Here is a 12,949-nt window from a genome sequence, read left to right as displayed (position 1 = left end):
CCGGATCTGCTGGTCTCGTCCTTCCTGACTCAGATCAGACACGTTTGTTGGGTACCAAGCACCTTCCTTTCTGCTATGGTTTGTTCCCCAAATTTCATGTGTTGGAAACTGAATCCCCCATTTCCTGTGGTAATGTTATATGGAGGTGAGACCTTTGGAAGGTAATTAGGAGTGGATGAAGTCATCAAGGTGAAAGCCTGAATTGCTTTCTAGGATGAGGAAGAAGGACCTGAGCTAGCACACCTGCTCTGTGTCACAATATTACAACACGACACACCAGGCTCTTGGACTTCCCAGCCTGTATTCTTTCTAAATTACCCAGCATTTGGTTATCGTGATAGAAAACTGACTAAGAACCCTGCTTTAGTTCTGCTCCTTCTGAAGGTCCCCCCCAGACAGTCATTCCTGACCATTCTGTGCCGCCTGACCACCACCTCGCCCCACTCTGCTTCTCTTGAGGCTCAAAGCGCTATCTGCAACCTTACTGAACTAGGATGTGAATCAGAACGACGTGCAGTCGCATCGTGAAAGTTACAACCCAAGGATTACTTGGCAGTGTTAGTCCTAAACCTAACGTGCGCTTGATTCCAGAAAGTACGTCTTCCCCGGTGCAGAGGAAGCTGTTTAGAAGCAGCCCTCCATGCAATCTTTGGCGCACACGGACACACAAGTATCCAAATGGCCACCATAGTCTTAATAGGCAAAGCCAGCTCTTCCATCCGTGGCAGGCGACACGGGAACAAGCAGACCCAACAGACTGCAAGCTATCGTGGGTGTGAGCGAACCCTCATTTTTGCCTTGTATCTGAATGCCCTACATCTGGTTTGGGTTGCACATTGTGTTTGGGTGTTTACGCTTTGATTCATGGTAACGTCTCATGTTATGGAATTGATTTGTGTTGAATACAACTATAAATAAAAACAAATATGTGGCTGAGAGAAGGAAAAAGAAAGAAAGAAAAGACTCTAAACCTGCCAGCAGATCTTCACCAATTATGGCAACAGTGGACGCTCCCCAAGTCTTATTCTCACGTAGCTCAGAGGTGCACAAAATTCAGGGGCTCTTCTGAGGACCCTAATCACTATAAAACAGAACAGACAGGCTTTGGTGGCCAGGACCTGAGCGCTATAAATACGGCACTCCACTTCCCAGCTCTCTAGCAGAGAGTACAGACTTTGGAGACAGACTGAGGTTCAAGTGCAAGTCCCACCACTTCCTGGCTGTACGACAAGTAACAAATCTGAGCCTCTCTGCTTAGCTATACACAGAAGGTAACAAGGACTACTTCCTAGGGTGTTGAGGGTTAAATGATAATACATGAGCAAAAGTGCCAAACGGGGCTCCCTGGGCCCTCTAGACTCTCACGGGGTGGGGTATAATGGTTGCTGCTGGTTTGTAACTCATGTTCCTTATCACTTCACCCAGGTGACCCCTCTGGTAGCTCCCACAGAAAACACAGCTCTCTCAAAAATATTCCTTTTCTTTTTCTTTCTCTCTCCTTCTTTTTTTTTTTTTTTTTTTTGGTGATGCTACTGTTTTACTGCTACATACATGCAATCAGAAACATCAACAACATTAATATGAGATATTCTGATTTTTTTTTTTAGGAAAAAACATTTATTGGGATAAAGGGATAGAATAGCAGGTAACTACACAAAGGAGCATAGTTTGTCAAGGCAGTATTTAGAGTAACTTTTATACTGCAGGTTAGGCCACTTTTGATTGCTTGTCTCCACTTTAGTGTACTTTACTGATTTGTTGTCTCTTCCTGAGATCATGGGTTGAATTTCTGGCACACTGGAACATCCTGCTCTATCTGGACCTCCCAGGGGGCTGGATCCACCCTCCACATTCCATCTGTTCTTTGGTATCCCTTTATCTGCCATGTTTCCTTAAAATGGAGGTCTCCTTCACATTCCCCTCCCCCCAAACCAGAAAAGAAAACCAATCCTGGTTTTAGTGGGGTGAAGGAACTGCTTCAAGGTGGGTGGGGTCATAGGGATGTCAGCAGAGGATTATGGAGCAGTCTGTGGGGGACACTGCAGGATTTAATTAAATGCTGGGATAAAATTATACAGAAGCATGGGCTGGGGGCTAAGAGGCCCTGAAGGGTCAGGTGGTAGGTGATGGAGCACACTTTGTAGCATCATTTGTAACTTTATGGCCTGGAGGCAAGAAGAAACAAATCTGGTTAGAACATTAATAATCCAAGGACCAATGGCAATAAGGACTAAAATAGATACAAGAGTCCCAAGAAGGGGAGAAGCCATGATAATGATGACCAGGTATTTTCCCATGACAGCCATCCTTGGTGGCTCACCCTCTTGAGAGGTTTGGTGGATTAGTTTGAACTTGTCCTGATCTCTTAACCCCAAAGCAATAGTCTCCCTGTAGCATAACCCAAAGAGTTTACTTGTTTTTATACAGCTGTGAGGGTTTGGGCTAGGGTCTCGAAAGTATTGTCTATCTCAAATGAAAGGATTTTGTAGATTAGGGAGAAAGAAGTAATTCCCCCCATCTCTGTCCTATGTCTGATGTAATTTTGAAGTCTGTTAGTAGAGACATGAGTGGGATAGTCCTCCTGTTTTTAAGAGGTTGTGAATGTCCATACGTGGGAAGAATATCTGGATTTTTCCAGAAGTTCTGATATTCCAGAAATACCAGGTGATAGAAAGGCTAGTTTTGCCCAATTGGAAGGTAGACAGAAATGGGCTTTAGAGTTAGGTAGGGCTGGTAGGGCTGGTGGAGTGGCTCAAGTGGTAGAGCACCTGCCTAGCAAGTGTATGGTTCTGAGTTCAAACCCCAGTACTGCCAAAAAAAAAAAAAAAATTAGAGTTAGGTAACTGTGCTAATGAACCATTTCTTTACAATTTCTCGGGTTTAGTTGCTTTGGAAGGTCTGGCACAATGATTCTATTTGGCATCTGAGAACTTCCCCTCTAGTCTCAACAGTTTTCTCTGAACTATTTATCTCTGAACGGTCCCTCATCATTTGGAAAAACTTTTTCCCAGTGCGTCTTTCTTGTTGCCAGAATAAGATGTCCTGGTTGGTCTGGTCTGATCCCATGTTGGAGGGACAATGACAGGTTAGTGGGAGGCAGTGCCAATAAAACCCTTTTTAGCCAAACTTAAGCAACAAAGATGTTTAGAAGAAGTAGTCTTAGGCTGGGCTTACCTGGAGTCCATTATATTCAATTTTGTTTGTTTTATAGGTAACCTCCTAGTACCTCAGAAAGCATATTTTTCAAGTTGTTGTTGCTAGAAGTAGCACTTCTGCAGAATGTCAGACAACATTTACAAGACTATGACTGGGCAGCTACCTGTCTGACAGGTCCTGCCACCTGCAGATAACCAAATGCTTTACAAGATAACCAAATGCTGGGTAATTTAGAAAGAATACAGGCTGGGAAGTCCAAGAGCCTGGTGTGTCGTGTTGTAATATTGTGACACAGAGCAGGTGTGCTAGTTCCCCAGCAAAGCAAGCAAAGATGGGAAATGAAGCTTTCTGGCCTCTATCTTCAGGTGGCAGGACCTGTCAGACAGGTAGCTGCCCAGTCATAGGAAGGGCTTTGGTATAGTTTGCCTTTTTTTCTTTTTCTTTTTTTTGAGACAGAGTCTTCTAATGTAGCCCAGACAGGTCTCCCTCTTGCTCAAACTTCCAAAAGGCTCCCAAGTCCTGGGATTACAGGTATATGCCACCAAGCGCAGCTTATGGTTTGAATCTTGAAAGCCCCCCAAAGGCCATGTGCTGAAGGCTTAGTTACCAGCTTGGGGTGCTACAGGAGGTAGTGGAATTTTTAGGAGGTGAGGCCCAGTGGAAGAAAATGAGATCACTGGGGGTGGGGAGGCGTCCTTGAAAGGAATATTGGGACCCTAGCCCCTTCCTGTCTCTCTCTTTTGTTTCTAAGTTCCCATGAGGTGAGCAGCCCCCTCCACGACATGTTCCACTGTGCTGCGCCTTGTCACACACATGTTCAAAGCAACAGGGCCAAGCGACCACAGACTGAAACCTCTGAGCCAAAGTAAGCATTTTGTCCCTGTAAGGCACTTATTTCAGGTATTTTGTCACAGCGTTGCAAAGCTCACCAACATGGAGTTCAAAAAGCAGTGGGCATGTTCTCAGACAAAAAACTTGCACATGAGAGTTCACTGCCAGTCTTGTCTGCAACAACTGAAAACTAACATCAGCCCAGCTCTCTATCTGTGGGTAAGTCCTTGCACACACTGTCGTCACTCCATGCCATGGAGTACTGCTCAGCAATAAAAGGAATGCATTGGGCTGGCACAGTGGCTCAGGTGGTAGAGCAATTGCCTAGCAAGTGTGAGGCCATGAGTTCAAACCCCAGCACCACCAAAAAAATAAATAAATAAGAGGAATGGATTACTGATGTACACCACTTGATGACTTGTCAAAAAATTATGCTGAGAGAAGGAGGCCAGTTCCAAAAACTTGCTCCTCTACCGTGTGGCTCATTTATTGTAAGAAGTGAAATTTTTAGCAATGGAGGACAGAGTGGTGTTTTTCAAGGATTGGGGATTGGGAGAGTATCACAGCAGGAGAGAAGAGTAGAGTTACAAAAAGAATGTAAGTGTTCCCTGTAGTGATGGGAGCGTTCCAGGACTTGAGTGTGGAGTGAATATGGACCCATACAGGTTAAAATGTTATAGAACTAAATTCTCTCTTTTTCTCTCTCTCTATCTGTCTCTCTCTCTCTCTCTCTCTCTCTCTCTCTCTCTCTCTCTCCCTCCCTCCCCTCTCCCCCATCCTCATGGTCTGCCTGTGTGTGTTCCCATTGGAACTTTTTTTTTTTGTGGTACTCGGGCTTGAACTCAGAGCCTACACCTTGAGCTACTCCGCCAGCCCTTTTTCGTGAGGGTTTTTTCGAGATAGGGTCTCATGAACTATTTGCCCAGGCTGGCTTCAAACCTCCATCCTCCTGATCTCTGCCTCCTGAGTAGCTAGGATTACAGGCGTGAGCCACCAGCACCCAGCTCATTGGAATGTAATCCCCAAGGTGATGGTATTAAGGAGGTGAGTCAGAAACCTCCTGAATGGAATGAGGCACCCTTATAAATGAGCTTGGGGGTGTGAGAATTCAGTAGTCCTGCTCTTCCACTTTCTGCCATGTGAGAACACAGAAACAAGGTGCCTTCTTGGAAGCAGAGGCAACCCTTACCAAACACCAATGTCATTACCTTTATGTGGATTTCCCAGACTCTAGAAGCATAAGAAATAAATTTCTGTTCTTTATAAATTGCTCAGTCTAAATTATTTTGTTATAGCAGTGTAAACTGACATAAACATGCATACACAGAGACACATAAATGCATACAAGTAAAACTGGGGATAAGCTGGGCACTAGTGGCTCATGCCTATAATCCCAGCTGCTCAGGAGGCAGAGATCAGGAGGATTACAGTTCAAAGCCAGACCAGACAATAAATTCAAGAGACCCTATCTCGAAAAAACCAATCACAAAAAAGGGCTGGTGGAGTGGCTCAGGGTGTAGGCACTGAGTTCAAACCTCATTACTGGAAACAAAACAAAACAAAAAAAACTGGGGAAAACAATACTATTGGTGGATTGTACCCATGTCAATAAACTGACTATGATGTGGGACTATGGTTTTACAAAATATTACCTACCATTGGGGAAAACTGGGAAAAGGTACATGGAGACCTCTGTCTCTCTATTATTTATTATATCTACCTGTGACTCTACAATTATCTCGATTTAAAAAAGAAGAAAAAAAAACCCAGTGAGAAAATAGTAGGAGTTTGGAACTTTATTTTAAGAGCTGTGGGCAATGGTTGAGGGATTTCTAACAGGAGTGACACATGTCTTCATTTGGCACCTATTTCCTATTCCATGCAGAATGATATTATCCTGACTCAAGTCACAACTGTGACATTTAAATTGAAAATGTAAGCAATTCTCTCTCTGTTTCTCAATCTTGTGTGCTTTCCCAGATTTTCTAGGAAAGCAATTTTCAGCTTAGATTCCTTCTGTAGCAGAAATAACAAGGAAGGATTCTTCCCTTCGATTCCTTTCCCTCCCCTCTCCTGCCCTCCCCTCCCCTCCCCTGCCCTCCCCTCCCCTCCCCTCCCCTGCCTTTCCCTCCCCTCCCCTGCCCTCCCCTCCCCTCCCCTGCCCTCCCCTCCCCTCCCCTGCCCTTCCCTCCCCTCCCCTGCCCTCCCCTCCCCTCCCCTGCCCTCCCCTCCCCTCCCCTGCCTTTCCCTCCCCTCCCCTGCCCTCCCCTCCCCTCCCCTGCCTTTCCCTCCCCTCCCCTGCCTTTCCCTCCCCTCCCCTGCCCTCCCCTCCCCTCCCCTGCCCTCCCCTCCCCTCCCCTGCCTTTCCCTCCCCTCCCCTGCCTTTCCCTCCCCTCCCCTGCCCTCCCCTCCTCTCCCCTGCCTTTCCCTCCCCTCCCCTGCCTTTCCCTCCCCTCCCCTGCCCTCCCCTCCTCTCCCCTGCCTTTCCCTCCCCTCCCCTGCCCTCCCCTCCCCTCCCTTCATCCACAAACATTTGGTAAGCATCTGTATGAGTCAGGCTCTGTGCCAACCACCATAGATCCAGCAGTAAGTAAGACATGGTCTGACCTTTGAGAGACTGCATATGGGTGATGTTAGTCCTTTAGGAAAAAAAATCAATAGCTGCAATAAGAAAGGGACTTATTTGGGCCTCTTGTAGACTGAAGTCTGGGAACAAAGGTCCATGGTTGGGGCAGTGGCCTCACAATGTCGTGAATGTTCTGGGATCCCACTTTTTGCTCCTCCATCCTAGGCACATTTTCCATCCTTATGCACGCCATGTGAGCATCTCAACTCATCATGAGGACTGCGTCAGTCTATTTTCTCTTAATATAATGAATGACTTGAGGCTAGGAATTTTATAAATAAAACAGGTTGCTGGTGCAGTCTAGCACTCAGGAAGTGGAGGCAGCAGGATCTTGAGTTCAAGACCCATCTGGGCTGCATAGCAAGATCAAGGGCAGCTTGAGCTATGTAGCAAAACCCTGTCTCAAAAAACCAAGGGGCTGTAGCTCAGTGGTAGAGCATTTGCCTAGCCTGCACACTGCCCTGTGTTCCATCCCTAGCATTGCACCAAAAAAAAAAGGTTTAATTACCTCGCAGTAGTTCAGGTTCAAGATTATGACACATGAGTCAGCTCAGCGCTGGCGAGGACCTCCAGCTGATGCTGGCGAAGGGGATGCACCTCAGCTGATTGGACAGTGTGTCTGAGCTGCTGAATTTGCATTTGCATTCCCGACTGATCCCTTGCTGATCAGGAGACCACACTTTGAGAATAAGGAAAAGGGGATAGAGAGAATTTTCAAGTAGGAGAATACACTAACCTGAAAACAGAGTGACTTCCTAGAGGGGAAGTCCCTCAGATGCAGACCTCCCTGTGACCACAGCCCTGAGAGGTCTGCAGCTGCCCCTGGAGCACCACACTGCTCACAATGTGCGATATTTTGGCCTGTTTTCTGTTGCTGTCACTGAATAGTTGAGGCTGGGAAATTTGTAAAGAACTAAGGGTTTTTGAACTCACGGTTCTGGGGGCTGGCAAGTCCAAGAGCATGGCACTGTGTCCTCCTGGCATCTGAAGGGCCTTCCTGCTACTCCCTAATATGCGAAGGGCATCACATGGTGAGACAGAGCAAGTGTACAAGCTCAGGTTTCTCTCTCTTCTTTCGTGGGACTGGGGTTGGAACTCAGGGCTTTGTCTGCAAAGCAGGTGCCCTACCTCTTGAGCCACACCGCCAGTTCATTTTTTAAAAGTCTGTTATATTAGTGTTGTACTGAGGGTACATTATGACAATTACAAAAGTGCTTACAATATGTCTTAGTTAAATTCACCCCCTCCACCTCCAATGCATTTTGGAGATGGAGTCTTGTGAACTGTTTGCCTGGGCTGGCCTGGAACCATGATCCTCCCGATCTCAGATCTCAGCCCCCCCAGTAGCTAGGATTACAGGCATGAGGCACTGGTGCTACTTTTCTTCTCAGGCCTCTAATGCCAGCCTTGCCTTCAGAGCCTCATCTAAACCTGAGTACCTCCCAAAGGCCTCACCTCCAAATGCTGTTACCTCTGATGCTGGAAATTAAGTTTTCAGTACATGAACTGTGGGGGAATGCATGCAAACCAGAGGTATGTTATTAAAAGCAAAGGGCTGGCCTGGTGGAGTGGCCCAAGTGGTAGAGAACCTGCCTGCCTAGCTAGTGTCAGGCCCTGAGTTCAAACCCCAGAGCCACCAAAAACAAACAAACAAAAAAAAGCAAAGGACTTAGGAGTTCAGAGGACTTGGTTCCAGTTCTGTCTTGGGCACTAACCAATCCAAATGTTAACCTGGACATCAGCGACAGTAACTAGTCCCAACATTTATACTAAAGGCCATTGCCCTTAGTATAACTTCCTTAAAAGATATTCCTGTTCCATTTTATAGGGAAGAAAATTAAGCCTCAGAAATTAAATTTTAAAAAAAACTGTCTCTTTTAACCCTGAGCTATCAATAAAAATGTTTCTGTTTTAAATATCAAAAAATATAAGTAACTTGCTAAAGATTCTAAGACTAGTGAGGGGTAGAGCTAGGGTTCAAAACCAGAATTTTAATCTCCACAGCTTATGCACCTAACTACTCTGTAATGATTTCTAAATTGGGCTTATAAGCATATTCACAGGAATGTATGAGTGGTCTGTGAGATATTTTAAATTAGTACTTTATTCCCCCCTGAAGTACTAGGATTTGAACTCAGGGCCTTGGGCTTGCTAGGCAGGCACTCTACCACTTGAGCCACACCACCAACCCTTAACTCAGGGTTTTGAACTTGCTAGGCAGATGCTCTCGAGCCACACCTTCAGCCTTTTTCCCCTCTGGTTATTTTGGAGACAGGGCTCACGTTCTGCGCAGGCTCGCCTGGACCACTGTCCTCCCTTTTTATACATCTTGCCATACCTGGGATGACAGGCCTGCAATCACCATGCCTACCTTTTTTCTTTGAAATGTGAGTCTCACAAACTTCTTTTGCCCATGCTGGCCTCAAACTGTGATCCTCCCAATCTCAGCCTCCTAAGAAGCTAAGATGATAGCCAGGAATCACCAGAACCTGGATTAAATATGTAGTACTTTTTATATTTATCTTTAAAGTACAAACAAACAAATACCAGGTCATCTAGACATATCTTCTTTCTGATTTCAGGCCCAGCATTTACACTGGCATTGGAAAAACCAAGTAGAACAATTTAAATTGGCTCAGCTGAATGTGTTTTATAGTTGTTTATAAGCTGCAAGCTCTAAGGAGCCTTGGTTTTGTACTTGGTTTTATGGTGAACATTTGTGAGTTTCACGAGTGCAAAAATAATGTAACTCCAAGAGTCCAGAAAAAAATTTGTACTTTAACAGGACTCTGCAAATGTCTTAAGATTGAGCCAGGCTCTGGGTTACAGACAACAGAAACGGTGTCTGGTTAATACAAGCAGAAAGGAGTTTATCAATTTTGATTTATTTACTTATTTTGGTGGTACTGGGGCTTGAACTCAGGGCCTTCACCTTGAGCCACTCTACCAGCCCTATTTTTGTGAAGGGTTTTTCGAGATAGGGTATCGTGAACTATTTGCTCGGACTGGCTTCAAACCTCAATCCCCCTGATCTCTGCCTCCTGAGTAGCTGGGATTACAGGCGTGAGCCACCAATGCCCGGCCAGAAAGGAGTTTCATGGGTAGCACTGGGCGGCTGGAGAACAGATAGGAAGCTGGAAAACCAGACCACCAGAAAGTGGTCAGGAGACAGATCAGGGTGGTGCAGGACTGACAGACTCACATCTGCCATTCACCTCTACACTGGACACTGCAGCTCTGGAACTCAGTGTTACCTCCACCAAGCCTGTGCCCTAAGAGTTAAGACCTTGTGCAGGACCACGGGTTGACTGTTCTCAGCCTGTGTCCAGCCTGAGGGTGGCACCGTCTCGCTCCCTTTGGCTTCCATAGACCCAGCCCATGGAGAATGTCCCCAGCTAGAAAGGGTGACCAGGTGCTGGGGAGCCCAAACCCAGCCAGTGTCCCTAGCCATGTTCTCCTGTCAAACAGACAATGGTGCCAATTCCCTGAGTGTCAGCAGGTTTTCTGTGTCACTGGAGCAGTGAGTGTCTCACGAGGCCCTTGAGAGAGGCAGGGAGAAGAGGCTCAGGCCCAGGCTGACATTTTTGATTCATCAGTGGCAGGTCAGGAGGGAGCCACCCAACCTAACAGGCCTGAGAAACCATGCCTTCCTTGAAAGAAAAACGTTTTATCTCTTTCTTCCTTTCTTTTCCTCTTCCCTTTCCCTTTCCTTTCCGCACTTTTTTACCCTCCCATCCCGGGCTAATCTGTTTCGCTGGGGGCGTGAGGGCTGGGAAGTGTGTGTCCAGGTGTGCGACAGCTAAAACTGCTTCCCTGTGGCACTTCCCATGTGGCTGCAGATAGCTGTGGGGCAAACCTGCCACCAAGTTATGAAGCACTTTGTGTTTTGTATTTTGGCTGCAAATCCTGCACTTTGAAGGTGTTTCATTTTGGGAACCATGCAGGGAGTTCCTTACTGTGTGTTGCTTTCTTTGCAGACATCTCTGCACCCGGAAATAGGTTGGTTTTTCTCCTCCTTCTCCAGTTGCATGGAGGTGTTGGGGAAAACCCTTGTGCTGTGGTTTTGGCAGGTTCCCTCCCTCCCCCACCTCTCTGACCGCATCCTCTGCCACTCCCCCCTCAGTCAGCGTCACTGGGCTCTGGTGGCTTTGGAACGTTCAGGTACTCTCCTGTTTCAGGGGCTTTGTACTCGCTGTACCCTTGACCGGGCCATCTCACCTTTCCCCTTCATACGCCTGGGATTTGCTCTCACAGTTTTCTCAAGGTTTCTGCCCAAATATTGCCCTATTATAGAAGTCGTCCTGCTTCCAGTAACCCCAGCCTCAGCTTCTCTCGCACTTTCTATTTCCGCTCTATTTTTTTGGGGGTGGGGGCAGTGTGTTGGCTTGAACTCAGAGCCTTGTGCTTGCTAGACAAGCACTGTACCAGTTAAGCCAGGCATCCGGCTCATTCACTCCACTCTTGTTTTCCAGAGCACCCTGTCCGCTACATTTTTACTTCTTTGTCTTTTTATCCATCTTCTCCTATTGGAATGAGTGAGGAACAGATGATGTCCTCTCTCTTGCACATAGCAGGCGCTCAACAAACGGTGTGAGCTGGCTAGGGTATAGTTCAGAGGCAAGGTGCTTGCCTAGCATGCACAAAGCCCCAGGTTTGATCCCTAGTGCCACAAAAACAAAACAAAAGGAAACAAAAACCCAACCCCAAACCTCTGTGTTGAATGACAGAATGCATGTAGTAACAACAGCTAAATCGGGCGGCACCCGTGTCTCACGCCTGTAATCTTAGCTGCTAGGGAGGCTGAGATCAGGAGGATCGTGGTTCAAGGCCAGCCAATCAAAGAGTTCCTGAGAACCCCCCATCTCCAAAATAACCAGAGCAAAATGGACTGGAGATGTGGTTCACGTGGCAGAGTGCCTGCTTTGACACCCTGAGTTCAAACCCCAGTCCCACCCACACACAAAAAAATAACAGCAACTCTCATTGAAGGAATTGTAAAGTTACCTGTGACAGGGAGTGAAGTTGCACAGTGCATTTTATGCATGGAGGCTCAGGTGTGAGTGAGGAGGTATCAGGATCAGAAGCCACAGGGTAAAGGGAGAATAGAACATCTAGATCTTCAGTGTCACCAACCTCTCTTTTCCCAGGCCTCTCAGGGAGCAGAGGACGAGGGAGCAAAGTGAATCTTTTGATTCTCCTATCTTAGTAAAGGTCTGCTGCTCCCCCAACTTCCAGGTTCATTAATGACCGCTTCCACCTTTGCTCAGGCCAAAAACCAAACCCTCTCTTCCTGGGCCTCACACTCCTTCATCCCCATGTGCCATGCACCAGCCAGGCTGCCAACTCTCCAAGACAGAGGTGGCAGCAGCCACTCAAAATCTGTGTCCTGTGTTCTGTTATCAGACAGTGGTTGCTCACCCCTCTCAGCCCCTTCTGTTCAGGAGAGGCCCATAACTGCTCATCTGGTAGAAGCAGAAAGGGCCACAGACTAGTCCATGGGTTAAGAAGCATGTGCTTAACCCAGACGCTGGTGGCTCACGCCTGTAATCCTAGCTACTCAGGAGGCAGACATCAGGAGGATCATGGTTCAAAGCCAGCCCGGACAATAAGTTCTCAAGACCCTACCTCAAAACATCCATCACAGAAAAGGGCTGGTGGAGTGGCTCAAGGTGTAGGCTTTGAGTTCAAGCCCCAGTACTGCAAAAAAGAAAAAAAAAAAAAAAAAAGCCTGTGCTCACTTTCTCTTAATGGATGAAGACGACTCTGTGGTCCCAGCAGAGTCTTAAGACAGTAGCATCCTGGGTCACCTTCTCTCCCAGAGCATCTGTTTGGACTTGATGTAAAATCCATTCAAGATTTGGGGGTTCACTTGTCATGGTGGCTGACACTACTTTATCTAATACATCTACCTCCAAAATACATCTCTAGTCTGTGTACTTCTCTTCAATGTTATTCTCTCCTGTGACTCTGAACCACTGTTTTCTCTGTCTTTTCCTTTACCAATCATCAGAGGTCTTCTAAGAACTCGGGTTGTGTCACCCCTTTTCCTCACTCCCCTCAAATGGCTTCCCTTGGCATACAGAATGAAGTCTGAATTCCTTCCTGTAGCCTGACCACTCCCCAGCTTTCTCTCTGCCTTGCTTACTGCGGTCAGCCGCTGGCCTTCCCTTGGTTTTTCCTCATAGCAAACGTTCCTGTCCTGGAGACTCTCCGCCTGGACATCTTTCCACCCAGACTGTGGTTGGCTGGTTCCTTGTCACCATTTAGGTCTCAGCTCAAATGTCACCCCTCAGAAAGGCCTCCCTGATCTCACAGTCACAAACAGTCATTCCTCTT

The sequence above is a fragment of the Castor canadensis genome, chromosome 10 (genome assembly GCF_047511655.1).
Source record: "Castor canadensis chromosome 10, mCasCan1.hap1v2, whole genome shotgun sequence".
Lineage (NCBI taxonomy): Eukaryota > Metazoa > Chordata > Mammalia > Rodentia > Castoridae > Castor > Castor canadensis.
This window is presented reverse-complemented; position numbering follows the sequence as displayed.